A 15,971-nucleotide genomic window follows, 5' to 3' on the forward strand; every position below is an offset into this window, starting at 1 on the left:
AAAAAGTTAAAAAGGGTAAATGGTATACAGATAACAATAATTTCACCATAAAGGAGATATTATCATCAAAGTGCTACTGTACCTTTAATAACAACATTGGATGTACACTAGGCCATAGATAGTTTTGCAACGAAGATCTATTGACAAAGGGTGATTGAGATTATGGATGCAACAACAAAAACCTATAAAAATAAAACAAAAATAAGAACTTGAGAAAAATAGATGTCAAAGAAATTGACTTATTTATAATGTAAAAATAATAAAAAGGAGGATGATCGCTTAGTGTGATTGAAGCAATTCTAGGGCTTTGTTGCTGACAATAATGCATTAGATGTTGCCCATTGAATTTAAATGTTCTTCCATCCACCAAATTCTTTAGTAACACCACGAAATGAGGGAAAACGTCAAGAACTTCAAAATAGTCTGACCAACAAGAATGCAACTTCCAAGGAAATAACTTCAATCGCGAATTAAATAGAAGAACTTCATGTCTAGAGATGAATTATCCTAAAATAATATGTTGATCATGCCATTTCTTACTCTTGTCTTTGTTGATGCGTGAAATCTCATAGACGTTTTTTGGAGCTCATTTAGCTCTAGAATTTTTTTTTCGCCTGCAACATCTAGTTTAAAGTTCAATTTCTTTAATGCCCCCATAGCCTTATGCTCCAGCTCTACATGTAAATGACATACTTTTCCATACACAAGACTGTAAGGAGACATCCCTAATAGAGTCTTGTAAGTATTCTTATAAGCCCACAGTGCTTCTTTAAGGCGTTGAGATCAATCTTTTCTAGAAGGATTCACAACCTTCTCAAGAATTAGCTTAATTTCCCTATTGGATACCTTAGCTTGACCTTTAGTCTGAAGATGATATGTTGTAGTGATCTTATTCTTCACACCATATTTGTTCAATGCTCAACAATTTGATTTCAATTGAATTGAGATCCATCATCATTGATAAACATAACTCCACTTCAGCATTGCTATTTGGCAAGGTTACAACTTCCATCCATTTGGAAACATAATTAATGACAACTAGAATAAAAAGGTTGCCATATGAAGATGTGTAAGGACCCATTAAATATAATCCTTAGACATGAAAAGTTCAATCTCCAAGATAGGTTGCATTGGCATCTCATTTCACCGAGAAATATTACCCATTTGCTGTCATCGATCACAATGCTTGAAAAATTTATTGGTATCTTTAAAAAGTAATGGCCAATAATATCCTCGTTGAATCACTTTTGTTGTTGTATGCGTACCACCAAAATAACCTCTGTAAGAGGCGCTGTGGAAATATTCTATAATGTTTTGTTGTTCACACTCATGAATACATCGTTGTTTGCATTGTCTAAATAAACACGACCCAATGGTATTGCCTTACATCTCTCATAAATTTTCTTCTGCCTTGATAATTAAGATTGGGTGGCATCATTCCAGTAACTAGATAATTTTCAAAATTAACATACCATGGTAATGTTGTAGCAACAAGTAGTCATTTGTCCGGAAAGTCATCTCGAATTACTAAAATGCTATCATCCTCACTGCCAGATTATAACATAGATAAGTGAGCAACCACTTGATGAGCCACCAGGTATGAATAAAATTCATAGTCAAACACCACTGCGAGCATGTCTTTTTTAGTTGTGGTATAATTAACTTGAGCATCATTCAATGTTATGCTTACATAATGTATAGCGTGAAACACTTTATCTTTTCGTTGCCCTAGCACTCCAGCTACAATAAAGTCAATAGCATCACACATTAACTCAAAGGGTAATTTCCAATCTGATGCTACAATGACATGTGTATTCACTAGCTTCATCTTGATTGCCTCAAAGGAATTAAGCACTTCTTCATCAACAATGAACTTCCAGTTGCGCTCCAGCAATGAACACAACGACTTAGCTATTTTTAAAAATTCCTTGATAAATATTCTATAAAAACCAGCACGGCCAATAAAGCTTTTGAACTACCTTTACATTATATGGAGGTGGAAATTTCTCAATATCATGGTAGGAAATTCGGTGCCCAAGCACTATACCTTCTATGACCATAAAATGACATTTTCCCAATTCAAAACTTAGTTGGTCTCCTCACATCTCCTCAAGACTATAGCCAAGTTATTCAAAAAATTCTCAAAATTTTTCACAAACACGAAAAAAATCATCCATAAATATCTCAAGATAATATTCAATCATATTAACGAATATGACCATCATGCAGCAATGAAATGTCGTTAAAGCATTGCATAACCTAAAGAGTGTTCTTTAGAAAGCAAAAATACCATATGGACATGTGAAAGTTGTTTTATCTTGGTTCTTCAGTGCTATATGAATTTGGTTGTACCCATTATATCTATCCAAAAAATAGTAAAAAGCTTTTCCGATAAGACAATCTAGCATCTGGTATATGAATGAAATTGGAAAGTGGCATTTCCTTGTCAATTTGTTAAGTTTCCTATAGTTCATACATATTCTCCAACTAGTAGTGGTCTATGAAGGGCATCGAAGTCAATAGAGCATCAGATATAACAGGTATTGATGTCGGCACTGTCTCTAAATTACTACATTATCCTGCATATGATGATATGGTATGACTCATAGGCGATTCATGCTCAACTTCCTTGCTTTCTCCTGTACCATGCTTAGGAATATCCATATCATTCTTCTTAGACTCTTCAACCGGCTCCCCAATATGAATTCCAATCCTTGTAGTGATGGCCTTGCAATGCTCTTTACCATTTGGCTTTGGATTCTCAGTGTCGATATATAATGCTCCTTGCAACCGATTTTTAAGAGTATTAGCCATTTGCCCCATCTATTTATCTAGATCCCTTAATAAGGCTAATTGGCTCGTTATATATTTTTCATCAAAGATTCAAAAGATGATAAAGTTAATGTTTGGGTTAAAGATCGACCTTGATATGTTTGCCTTTGCTGTGGTTGAGCGACTAGATGTTGTGCTTGTGGTGGAAGTATCGAGTTTTACTGATTATATTGTTACCGCAGATAATGTTGTCATTGCATATTAGCAACATTCTAACTTCTCCAAGAAAGATTGGGATGATTCCTAAAATTGGCAGTATATGTGATTCCAAAAGCATTGTCATTCCTTTGATAATTCAACACATAATAGATAGATTTTAGATTTTGGGGACATTCATCAAAGTTGTAATTATCACCACAGTAAACACACGTGATGATTGATGCAGCTTTGACTTCATACATTCCTAATGGTTTTTGATATTTCTTTATCATATCTATCAATACTAGAGTATAAGATGCCATAGTGTTGAAAGCTTCAGAATCTATTATTGCAGTGTTGCGACGACTAAACATATTTCTCCATAATATTGACAATCATTTGTTAAGATCCTCTCCATAATATCATAAGCCTCATTATATGTCTTATCTAACAAAGCTCCGTTCATTGAACCATCGACCACCATACGAGTATGTTTGTTTAACCCATTGTAAAACATCTCCATTTCGTTCAAATGTGGGAAACCATGCAGAGGACACTTTTGTAGCAAATCCTTGAATCCTTCTCATGCTTGATACAAGCTTTCATCCTCCATTTTCTTGAATAAAGTTAGATCATTTCAGAGTTTGGCATTCATGTTTGGATGGTTGAATCGCAACAAAATATTTTGCGCTAACTCATTCCAAGATGTTATAGCACTTAGTGGCAGTGAACTCAAACAAGTCCGTGCTTGGTCACGTAACGAATAAGGAAATAACTTCATCTTCAGTGCTGCCTCTAGAACACCTTACTGATTAATTGAGTCACAAACCTCCATGAACGCTCTCAAATGAGCCCTAGGACCTTTAAAATAGACCCTCCTTACTATCTCATAGATTGTAACATTTGAAACATAACTGGATTTTATTTAAAGTTCGCAACATTAATCACTAGCCGTACTATTCCCAGATACAGATCATCCAGTGTCGGTACAACTTGCTCGCAGACAGGGTGATCATGATTATCCATGTTTTGAAATGGTTGTTCCGATTCATTGCCATCAGGTAATGTACCGACCTCTCCATTATGCAACGAGCGTAGAATATCAATCCCTCGTTTAACGATATTTGTTTTTCTCTTTGCAGCTTCACAACGACATCTCCTAAAAGTCCTTTTAATCTCTGGATCAAATGTCTCTAATTCTTCGTCGCTTCAGGGCATACACTAAAAAAATGAAAACTAAAAAGTATCTATAAAAGAAAATAGCAGTGTAAGCAAAATAAAGAAAACCCTAAATTAAACTGATACCACAACAATGCTAAAAACTTGATTCTATAAAAATTTTATAGCAATTACACAAGTGCACGCATCGTAAACCAAGTAATAAGTGGTATCAAGCTAATGCTACGGATGTCGAACCCACAGGGAATAACATGTTTTCATTAGAGTCTACAAGCATAAAGAATTTTAAGTAGGGAATATGTGCTAAGTAAAGGATAATAAAATCAATAAAAGAGATTCTAGTTTTTGCTACGGTAGTTCAAAGAGAAATAAGTTAGCTATCAAATTGATGGAAATGATATTGTGAACATCATACCTTATGTAAATAGAACACACTAAATCTATGTGATCATTATTGATTATGACCTTATAAACATCTCTAATCACTTTCATTAATTAAAGGTTAAATATATTAACAAAGCCAATCGATTGGATGCATGCTTTTCAACATACACATTACTACTCAGCGCCACCAATGCTATCAAAGACACACACTTAATCAACCAAATCTATTTCTAGAAATAATTGATATTACCATTAATGTAATTATAAATATTTCTACTCATAATCATAATGTATCAAGCACATAAAAGAAGTAGTAAAATAAACATAAAATAATAAATCCACAAATCATCTACAAAGTTTATAAAACATCCAAAGCACTCACTCTCTCAATAAAAGACTTCGAATGGCAAACCGCTGACTACCGATGCTACTCAGCAAGGTCTCCCTATAGTGCAACAATCCATTGCTTAAGCTTCCATGGCGCATGAGTGTAAACGTTAGAAATGGGTACTTTGAAATGGCTTCCGATGATCACATTTTTTAAGCTTGCAAGTACGCCCATTTATAGCAATAAGAAAGTTTTCATTCTCCAATAAGATGCTACCATGTTTCAAGTGCATCATCCCATCAACATTTCCTACAATGCTACGATATCCGTGTAACAGCTTCACAAAAACAAAAATTATATTCAACCCTAAGCAACCCATAAAATTCCTAACATGCTCATAAAAATGCTCAAGTCCAAACTAAACCTAGGTGAAAAAGGCAAATAATGCTAACTCCTTTAGAGAGTTATAAGTCAAGTCCAAGCAGATGGTACTTATTATTCCAAATCATAAACTAATTGTCTCTACCATGTTGAAAAAAGTGCACAAATGGATTCAAATAGTGATGGCTTTGATGGAAATTTCTTGGTAATTAGACAAAACCTAAAAATACAAGCTGTGGATGACTCAGTTGAACAAAGGAAAAGCATCTTTCACACAATATGTTAGATAAAAGATAGGACATACTTGTTGATCATCGATAATGGAAGTTGTGTTAATATGATAAGAAGTTATGTGGTGGATTAACTTGTCTTGTCAACAACATCAAAAGCCATACTATTTAAAATGGCTGAATGAGAGTGCGCGCTAAACTGAAAGTACTAAGCAATTCCTTGTTAATTTGAAGATGAACAAGTATTATGATGATGTGTGGTTTGATGTACTTCTGATGCAAGCATCTCACATTCTTCTAGGAAGACCATGGCTATATGACAATGATGTTACCTACTATGGTAAGGCAAACAAGTATTTTTTGAACATACAAGACAAACCTTACTGATATGATCTTGATTATGTTTCGAGTCATATATGTGAATGCCCGATCGTGATTCTAGTAAGAAACCCCGTAATGATAGCTTGAACTCTGAAATTGCATAAATATAAACATAAAAAGAAAATGATATGAAATAATAATTGAAATGATGAAATGAAAAGAATGAGAAAGTTGTTTGAAGTTGATGGAAGAGTAATGGTTGTTGTGGTTTAATGATAATGAAAATACATGGTGAAGTATGAATGGTGTTGTCGTGGCAAATGGTGTTGTTATGGTAAGTGTTGTAAGGTTAAAGCGGATTGTGACCCGTTAGCTATTTGGAGCTAAGAACCAACAATATAAAAAGATGGAATCGAAATGTTAGGGTATGGAACGTGACCCACTAGCTATAGATGAGCAAGGAACCAACGCTATAACAAAAGGAAATGGATGAAGACTACAAGACTATCTTGATGCGCATAAAGTTCTACAAGAGAACAAGAATGAAAGCAACCTCTCAAAGATTTTTTATATATTCAAATGTGTCTACAAAGGATCCCCAAATGTGCCTATTTATAGTTTTTCTAAATAGCATATGAAAAGACTCAAAAGATGAAAACATTCTCATCAATTTAGCAATAAAATGAACTTGAATGCTTTGTCTTCTTATCTTCAAGGTTGGCTGAATATTCTAGATCATTTTGGGGATGAATCTAGACAATTAGAAGCTGAATTTAGCCTTAATTTCGTCCAAAGGGTGGAAGACTCTTGCCATTCCATACTGAAAATTGTTTTAACAAGTGAATTAAATCACCATTCATTGCATGCTCCCTTGAAGAATATGAACAGCCCTTGAATTTAGATGATAACCATCAGCTTTAAATGCCTTCAATGGGTGAATTATAAGAGTCCTTTAATGGCTTGTCACTTGGATGAAGTTGAAAAGACTCTCCCTTGGCTCAAACTCATCCAAATCATCCTTGCATAAAATTCCCGTAACAAAATTCTAGCCTGCACTATCTTCAATAAATCGATCATATCTCAAGCTTACGATATTGGATTAAGGTGATTCAAAAGGCGTTGGAAAGATAAGAGATAGAGTAATAATTTCCAATTGATTTCTAGAACCAAACACATCTGTATCGCATCCAGAATTGGAAGACATTCTGACTGGAATTCTTGCATATGATGAAACCAGTCAACTTCTCTCATGCACCTAAACACAAAGGTAAACTTTATTCAATATTTAATTGAAAAAAATCCATGAAACAATTAAGAGTTGATTTAATAAACATACTAGTTTAATTAATGAACTACTTCCCAAAATGAACCAGATGATTTAAATGCAATGCATGCTCGAATGAACAACACACTTATTAAATGCAATGAATGTTATGCAAACTTTAAATTCTCATGCATATTCATGCATAAGAAACATAAAGTGTTCCTCCCTTATTATTCCTCATTCATCACGTTCCAAACTTGATGCAAACATACTCTCCATGGCTTCTTGAAACACCATAAGCCTTGCTCGTGAGATTGTGCCACTTGGGTCATTCTTCGGGTCTTTGCTATTGGGGATCATACCAGTCCCTCCCTCTTTAAAGCGATTTGTCCCCAAATCATCACCTATTTAAAGGAGACAAGTCAGAAACATTGAAGGTTGCACTAACATTAAACTCACCTGGAAGATCTAATTGATAGGTGTTGTCATTGATCTTCTTGACTATATGGAATGGTCCATCTCCCCGAGGCATTAATTTGGACTTTCGTTGAGACGAAAACCTCTTTCCTCATGTAAAGCCAGACCCAATCCCCTGGCTCAAAAGTAATTCGCTTAAGACCCTTATTTGCTTGCTGGCTGTATTGCTTAGTTTGTTTTTCAATGTTCTCCCTCACTTGTTAATGACGCTTCTTAACAAACTCAGCTTTGTTAAGTCCATCTTTATTCACAATTTGATCAGCGGGTAATGGTAACAAGTCTATCGGTGTTAACGTATTGAACCCATACACCAATTCAAAAGGTGTATGCCCAGTAGTAGTATGGATTGAACGGTTGTATGAAAACTCCACATGTGGTAAACTTTCCTCCCATGTTCTCAAATTCTTCCGAATAAAGGATCGAAGTAACATGGAACGTACTCAATTCACCACTTCAGTTTGACCATCCGTTTGAGGGTGGCATGTGGTGGAGAATAGTAGCTTAATACCAATCTTACTCCATAAGGATCTCCAAAAGTGGCTTAAGAACTTCACATTCCGATCACACACAATAGTTCTAGGTGTACCATATAGCCTTAAAATTTCCCTAAAAAACAAAGTTGTAATATGTGAGGCATCATTAGTTTTGTCATAGGGAATGAAATGAGCCATTTTGGAAAATCTATCAACAACTACAAAGATGGAGTCTTTGTTGTTCATTGTGCGTGGAAGCCCTAGCACAAAATCCATTGAAATATCCATCCATGGTGCTTTCGGTATAGGTAGTAGTGTGTAAAGTCCATGTGGCATGACTTTAGATTTGGCATTATTGCAAGTAATGCAGTGCTCACATAACCTTTCCACATCTCATTTCATTCTGGGCCAATATAGATGTTCTTGAAGTATAGCTAAAGTCTTCGCTATCCCAAAATGTCCTATTAATTCTCCTCCATGGGCTTCCTTAGTGAGCAATTATCGCATGGAACCTTGAGGGACACATAGTCTCCCTTCCTTGAATAGAAAACCATCATACTTAAAGTATTTATCAATCATCCCTTTCTCACATGCTTTGTAAATTACTCCAAAATCAGAGTAAAAAACATATAAGTTTTTAATAAAAGTAAAACCCAACCACTTAGATTCCAATGTGTTTAAAAGAACATACATTTGTGGCAATGCATCGACAACAATATTCTCCTTACCTTTCTTTTACTTGATAACATATGGAAAAGTTTCAAGAAACTCTACCCATTTGGCATGCCTTTTGTTGAGTTTATGCTGCCCCCAAATATATTTCAACGCTTCATCATCGGTGTGAATGATGAACTCCTTAGGACAAAGGTAGTATTGCCATGTTTCCATTGCCCTCACTAGAGCATACATTTCTTTGTCGTAGGTAGGATAGTTAAGCATAGCTCCACTTAATTTCTCACTAAAATAGGCTATAGGATGTCCACCTTGAGACAAGGCTGCTCCAATTCCTACACCTGATACATCACATTCAATTTCAAAAGTTAAATTAAAATCAGGTAAAGCAAGTAAAGGGGCATGAATTAAAAATCTTTAATTCTATTAAAGGGCTTCTCTTGATCTTCCCCCAAAAAGAATTTAGAATTATTCTTAATAACACTTGTTAGTGGGGCGGCTATGGTGCTAAAGTTTGGGATGAATCTCCGATAAAAACTTGCAAGTCCAGGGATGCTTCAAACTTGAGAAATGCTTGATGGTCGTGGCCATTCTTCAATGGCTTAAACTTTCTCTTTGTCAACCTCCAAACCTTTAGAACTCACAATGAAACCTAGGAAAACAAGTCTTTCAGTACAAAACATACATTTATGTAAATTAGCAAACAGGTTTTCCTTCCTCAAAATAAGTAAAACTGACCTCAAATATTGAACTTATTCTTCCATGGTTTTACTATATATTAGAATGTCATCAAAATAAACCACACAAAACTTACCCAAGAATTACCTAAGAACATGGTTCATCAACCTCATAAATGTGCTTGGTGCATTAGTTAAGCCAAAAGGCATAACCAACCACTCATAAAGACATTGCTTCATTTTGAATGCTATTTTCCACTCATTACCTTCTTGCATTCGTATTTGATGGTAACCACTCTTAAGATCAATCTTGGAAAAGCGGTTTGAACTGCTAAGCTCATCTAACATGTCATCTAAGCGAGGAATAGGGTGACGATACTTTACCGTAATTTTGTTTACCGCTTGACAATCCACACGTAGCATTTTTTCATCAACTCATATACTTGCCTTTGTAATTGCTTAGTTTTTCAGGGTTGCTTCGATAAGCTGGTTGGTTTGGAATGATGGATCCAGGAATAAATTCTATTTGATGTTCTATGCCACGAACAGTTGGCAACCCACTTGGTATTTGTTCTGTAAATATGTCATCAAATTCATTCAATAAAGACACAACAAAAGCAGGAAAATTTTGATCAAGGTGGTTAGTGTTCAAAAAATGTTCCTTGTACATAAGCACAAGTGCTTCATTTGTCGTCATTAAACACTTTTCAACTCTCTCTCTTTAGAAAGAATGATGATTTTCCTTCCCTCCTTTTGATCACACTCTTTTACTTTTACCTCTATTTTGTCTCTCTTTCTTTGTCTCTTTCAAATTTTCCTCTCAATTGAATTCGGTCTTCATGTATTTGCTTTGGTGAAAGAGGAGCTAAAGTGATCTTCCTTGCCCCATGGTTAAATGTATACCGGTTGGTATAACCATCATGGATTACTTACCTATCAAATTGTCAAGGCCTTCCAAATAGTAAATGGCTTGCGTGCATTGGAAGGACATCATATAACACCTCGTCTTTGTACTTCCCAATGGAGAAAGCAATTCAAACTTGCTTGGTCACCTTGAGTTCTCCTCCATCATTGAGCCATTACAGTTTATAAGGATGTGGATGCTTTGTTGTTTCCAAGCCAAGTGTATCTACTATTAAGGTACTAGAAACATTAGCGCAACTACCTCCATCAATAATAACAAAGCATACCTTTCCTCCAACATGGCAGTGAGTAGGGAATATATTTTCACATTGTTCATCTCCTCCATTGGATTGCACGTTTAGGCTTCTTTTGACAACAAAAACCTATCCTTCTACGACATGCTCTAATTCTTCCATATCAATGGTAGCATCTTCATTCTCATCATCTTCTTATTTTGATACAAGTTCTCCATCATCTCGAAGAAGCATGGTGTTGCGATTTGGACATTGTCTTGCAATGTGTTCACACCCCAAATACTTAAAACATTGTATGTCACGGAACAATTTGGAGTGACGGTAGTCTTACCCTTGCTAGTTTCGGTAATGAGCTTACTTCTTTTGGGTGGTCACCCTCTTTCGCAGATGGTAATACAGGAGTCTTCTTGTATGAACTTTACCCCTATTTTGATGTTTCACTACCATAAGATGTGCGACCCTTTCTTTTGAGTTACTTTTCCACCTTTATGGCCATATGCACCATGTCATCCATCTCTACATAATGTTGTAACTCAATCACATTCGTAATGTCTAGATTACGTTTCGCTAGGAATCTTGCCATTATGGATTCTCGATCGTCATCGATGTTGGCTCGAATCATGGCCACTCCATCTCTTTGTGATAATCTTCAACACTTCGGTTACATTGTGAAAGGTTTTGAACACGGTTGAATAACTCCCGATAGTAGTAGGTTGGAATGAATCGCCTTTGCATCACTTCTTTCATTTCATCCCATGTAGTGATATGATGTTCTCCATTACATCTCCTACTTGATGTCAATTGATCCCACCATATTCGTGCATAATCCATGAACTCAAGGGAAGCGAGTTTTATCTTCTTGAGTTCAAAATAATCATGGCACCCGAAGATGTGCTCTACCTTCTTTTCCCATGCTAGGTAAGCCTCGTGATCTGTCTTGCCTTGGAATAGTGGAATAGAAATATTAATATTTACAAGATTATCATCCATTAATGGACGAAACCTTTGGGGCCTTATACCTTGATTCCCATTCTTTGTTGTGATGCAAGATCTTCTTCTGGTCTTTCCAGTTCTTCATTTCCTCCTTGATTGTCATCTTCTTACTCTCAGAATCCTTGAGTATGTTCCTCTTCAATACGGTCAATGCGTTCATTAAGAGGTTCTAACTCTTCCCTCAAAATCATAGTCAATTCACACACCATGGCTTGCATTTGTAGGTTTGGTTCAACGTTACCTATTACTTGAGAATTGTCTCCCGAATGATGAGACATAATTAGTAATAAAAAAAACCTCACAAAAAAAAACCTCACCAAACACTCCAAGAAAAGTAACTCCCACTCGTGTTTCACTCGGGATGACATTTACCCTTAATGATCACTCTTGCCTTTTACCACTCGCTCTTTGATTTCAAGAGGAATAATTTCCAATTGATTTCTAGAACCTAACACATCTGTATCACATCCATAATTGGAAGACATTCTGACTGGCATTCTTGCATATGATGAAACCATTCAACTTCTCTCATGCACCTAAACACAAAGGTGAACTTATTCAATATTTAATTGAAAACATGCATGAAACAATTAAGAGTTGATTTAATAAATGAACTAGTTTAATTAATGAACTACTTCACAAAATGAACCAGATGATTTAAATGCAATGCATGCTTGAATGAACAACAACCTTATTAAATGCAATGAATGTTATGCAAACTTTAAATTCTCATGCAAATTCATGCAAAAGAAACGTAAAGTGTTCCTCCCTTATTATTCATCCTTCATCACATTCCAAACTTAATGTAAACATACTCTCCATGGCTGCTTGAAACTCCTTAGCCATTGCTCATGTAATGGGGCCACTTGGGTACTTTTTCGGGTCTTTTCTATTGGAGATCATATCAGTCCCTCCCTCTTTAAGGCAATTTGTCCCAAAATCATCACCTATATCATAAAGAGACAAGTCAGCAACATTGAAGGTTGCACTGACATTAAACTCACCTGGAAGATCTAATTGATAGGTGTTGTCATTGATCTTCTTGACTATTTGGAATGGTCATCTCCCAAGGCATTAATTTAGACTTCCATTGAGCCGAAAACCTTTCTTTCCTCATGTACAGCCACACCCAATACCCTGGCTCAAATGTAATTCACTTACGACCCTTATTTGCTTGCTGGTCGTATTGCTTAGTTCATTTTTCAATGTTCACCCTCACTTGTTGATGAATCTTCTTAACAAACTAAGCTTTGTTAAGTCCATCTTTATTCACAATATAATCAGCGGGTAATGGTAACAAGTCTATCAATGTTAACAGATTGAACCCATACACCACTTCGAAAGGCATACGACCCATAGTAGTATGGATTGAATGGTTGTATGAAAACTCCACATGCGGTAAACTATCCTCCCATGTTCTAAAATTCTTCCGAATGATGGATCGAAGTAACATGGAAAGTACTTGATTTACCACTTCAGTTTGACCATCCATTTCAGGGTGGCAAGTGGTGGAGAATAGTAGTTTAATATCAATCTTACTCCATAGGGCTCTCCAAAAATGTCTTAAGAACTTCATATCCCGATCAGACACAAAGTTCTAGGTATACCATGTAGCCTTAAAATTTCCCTGAAAAACAAAGTAGCAATATGTGAGGCATCATTAGTTTTGTAACATGGAATGAAATGAGCCATTTTGGAAAATCTATCAACAACTACAAATACAGAGTCTTTGTTGTTCTTTGTACGTGGAAGACCTAGCACAAAATCCATTGAAATATGCATCCATGGTGCTTTCAGTATGGGTAGTAGTGTGTAAAGTCCATATGGCATGACTTTATATCTGGCCTTCTTGCAAGTAATGCAGCGCTCACATAACCTTTCCACATCTCGTTTCATTCTGGGCCATTATAGATGTTCTTGAAGTATAGCCAAAGTCATCGCTATCCCAAAATGTCCTATTATTCCTCCTCCATGGGCTTCCTTAGTGAGCAATTCTTGCATGGAACCTTGAGGGACACATAGTCTCCCTTCCTTAAATAGAAAACCAACATACTTAAAGTATTTATCAATCGTCCCTTTCTCACATGCTTTGTAAATTTCTCCAAAATCAGAGTTAGAAACATACAAGTCTTTAATAAAAGTAAAACCCAACAATTTAGATTCCAAAGTGTTTAAAGGAACATACCTTCATGGCAATACATCGACAACTATATTCTCCTTACCTTTCTTATACTTGATAATATATGGAAACGTTTCAAGAAACTTTACCCATTTTCCATGCCTTTTGTTGAGTTTATGATGCACTCGAATATGTTTCAATGCCTCATCATCGGTGTGATGATGAACTCCTTAGGCCAAAGGTAGTGTTGCCATATTTTCATTGCCCTCGCAAGAGCATACATTTCTTCGTCGTAGGTAGGATAGTTAAACGTAGCTCCACTTAATTACTCACTAAAATGGGCTATAGGATGTCCACCTTGAGACAAGACTACTCCAATTCCTACACTGATGCATCACATTCAATTTCAAAAGTTAAATTAAAATCAGGTAGAGCAAGTAAAGGGGCATGAATTAAACAATCATTAATGCTATTAAAGGACTTCTCTTGATCTTCCCCCCCAAAAGAATTTAGAATTCTTCTTAATAACACTTGTTAGTGGGGCGGCTGTGGTGCTGAAGTTTGGGACGAATCTCCGATAAAAACTTGCAAGTCAATGGAAGCTAACTTGAGAAATGCTTGTTGGTCGTGGCCATTCTTCAATGGCTTTAACCTTTTCTTTGTGAACCTACAAACCTTCAGAACTCACAAAGAAACCTAGGAAAACAACTCTGTCAATACAAAACATACATTTTTTTAAATTAGAAAACAATTTTCTTTCCTCAAAACAAGTAAAACTGACCTCAAATATTGAACATGTACTTCCATGGTTTTACTATATATTAGAATGTCATCAAAATAAACCACACAAAACTTACCCAAGAATGGCCTAATATCATGAACCTAAAAAATGTGCTTGGTGCATGAGTTAAGCCAAAAGGCATAACCAACCACTCATAAAGACCTTGCTTTGTTTTGAATGTTGTTTTCCACTCATCACCTTCCCGCATTCGTATTTGGTTGCAACCACTCTTAAGATCAATCTTGGAAAAGAGGTTAGAACTGCTAAGCTTATCTAAGCAAGGAATAGGGTGACGATACTTTACCTTAATTTTGTTTACCGCTCGAAAATTCACACACATGCGCCAAGTTCTATCCTTGTTTTACACAAGTAAATCAGCACAGCACATGGACTAAGGCTTTCCCTTACGTAGCCTTTTTTCATCAACTCAGATACTTTCTTTTGTAATTCCTTAGTTTCTTCAGGGTTGCTTCGGTAAGCTGGTCGGTTTGGAATGAAAGATCCAGGAATAAGGTCTATTTGATGTTCCATGCCATGAATAGGTGGCAACCCACTTGGTATTTCTTCCAGAAATCAGCCATCAAATTCCTGTATTAAAGACACAACAAAAGCAAGAATGATGATTTTCCTTCCCTTATTTGGATCACACTCTTTTGCTTTTACCTCTATTTTGGTCTCTCTCTCTTTGGCTCTTTCATATTTTCCTCTCAATTGAATTTGGTCTTCATGTATTTACTTTGGTGAAAGTGGAGCTAAAGTGATATTCCTTGCCCCATGGATGAATGTATATCGGTTGGTATAATCATCATGGATCACTCCCCTATCCAATTTCCAAGGCCTTCTAAGTAGTAAATGGCTTGCATGCATTGGAACGACATCATATAACACATCGTCTTTGTACTTCCCAATGGAGAAAGCAATTCGAACTTGCTTGGTTACCTTGAGTTCTCCTTCATCGTTGAGCCATTACAGTTTATAAGGTTGTGGATGCTTTGTTGTTGCCAAGCCAAGTGTATCTACCATTAAGCTACTAGAAACATTAGTGCAACTACCTCCATCAATAATAACAGAGCATACCTTTCCTCCAATGTGGCAGCGAGTATGGAAAATATTTTCACGTTATTCATCTCCTCTATTGGATTGCACGTTTAGGCTCATTTTAACAACAAGAACCTCTCATTCTATGACATGCTCTAATTCATCCATATCAATGGTAGCATCTTCATTCTCATCCTCTTCTTGTTCCGACACAACTTCTCCATCATCTCGAAGAAGCATGGTGTTGCGATTGGACATTGGCTTGTAATGTGTCCACGCCCCAAACACTTAAAACATTGTATGTCACGGGAACGATTTGGAGTGACGGTAGTCTTACCCTTTTTAGTTTCGGTAATGGGCTTACTTTGTTTGGGTGGTCCTCCCCTTCCTTGGGATGAAAATGGAGGAGTCTTCTTGTATGAACTTTGCCCCCATTTTGAAGTTGCACTCCCATAAGATTGTGTGGCACAATTTCTTTTTAATTGCTTTTCCAACTTTATGGCCATATGCATCATGTCATCCACCTC

The 15,971-nt window shown here is 36.1% G+C and overlaps 1 non-coding gene across 1 annotated transcript; it reads left to right on the forward strand.

Moving 5' to 3' along the window:
• The first annotated feature begins 3,509 nt into the window (after positions 1–3,509).
• Positions 3,510–3,616, forward strand: LOC120190315. Its single transcript, XR_005522605.1, has one exon. It is a non-coding gene; the product is annotated as a small nucleolar RNA R71 (small nucleolar RNA).
• Positions 3,617–15,971: the final 12,355 nt, after the last annotated feature.

The sequence above is a fragment of the Hibiscus syriacus genome, unplaced genomic scaffold (assembly GCF_006381635.1).
Source record: "Hibiscus syriacus cultivar Baekdansim isolate YM2019G1 unplaced genomic scaffold, ASM638163v2 tig00004075_pilon, whole genome shotgun sequence".
NCBI lineage: Eukaryota > Viridiplantae > Streptophyta > Magnoliopsida > Malvales > Malvaceae > Hibiscus > Hibiscus syriacus.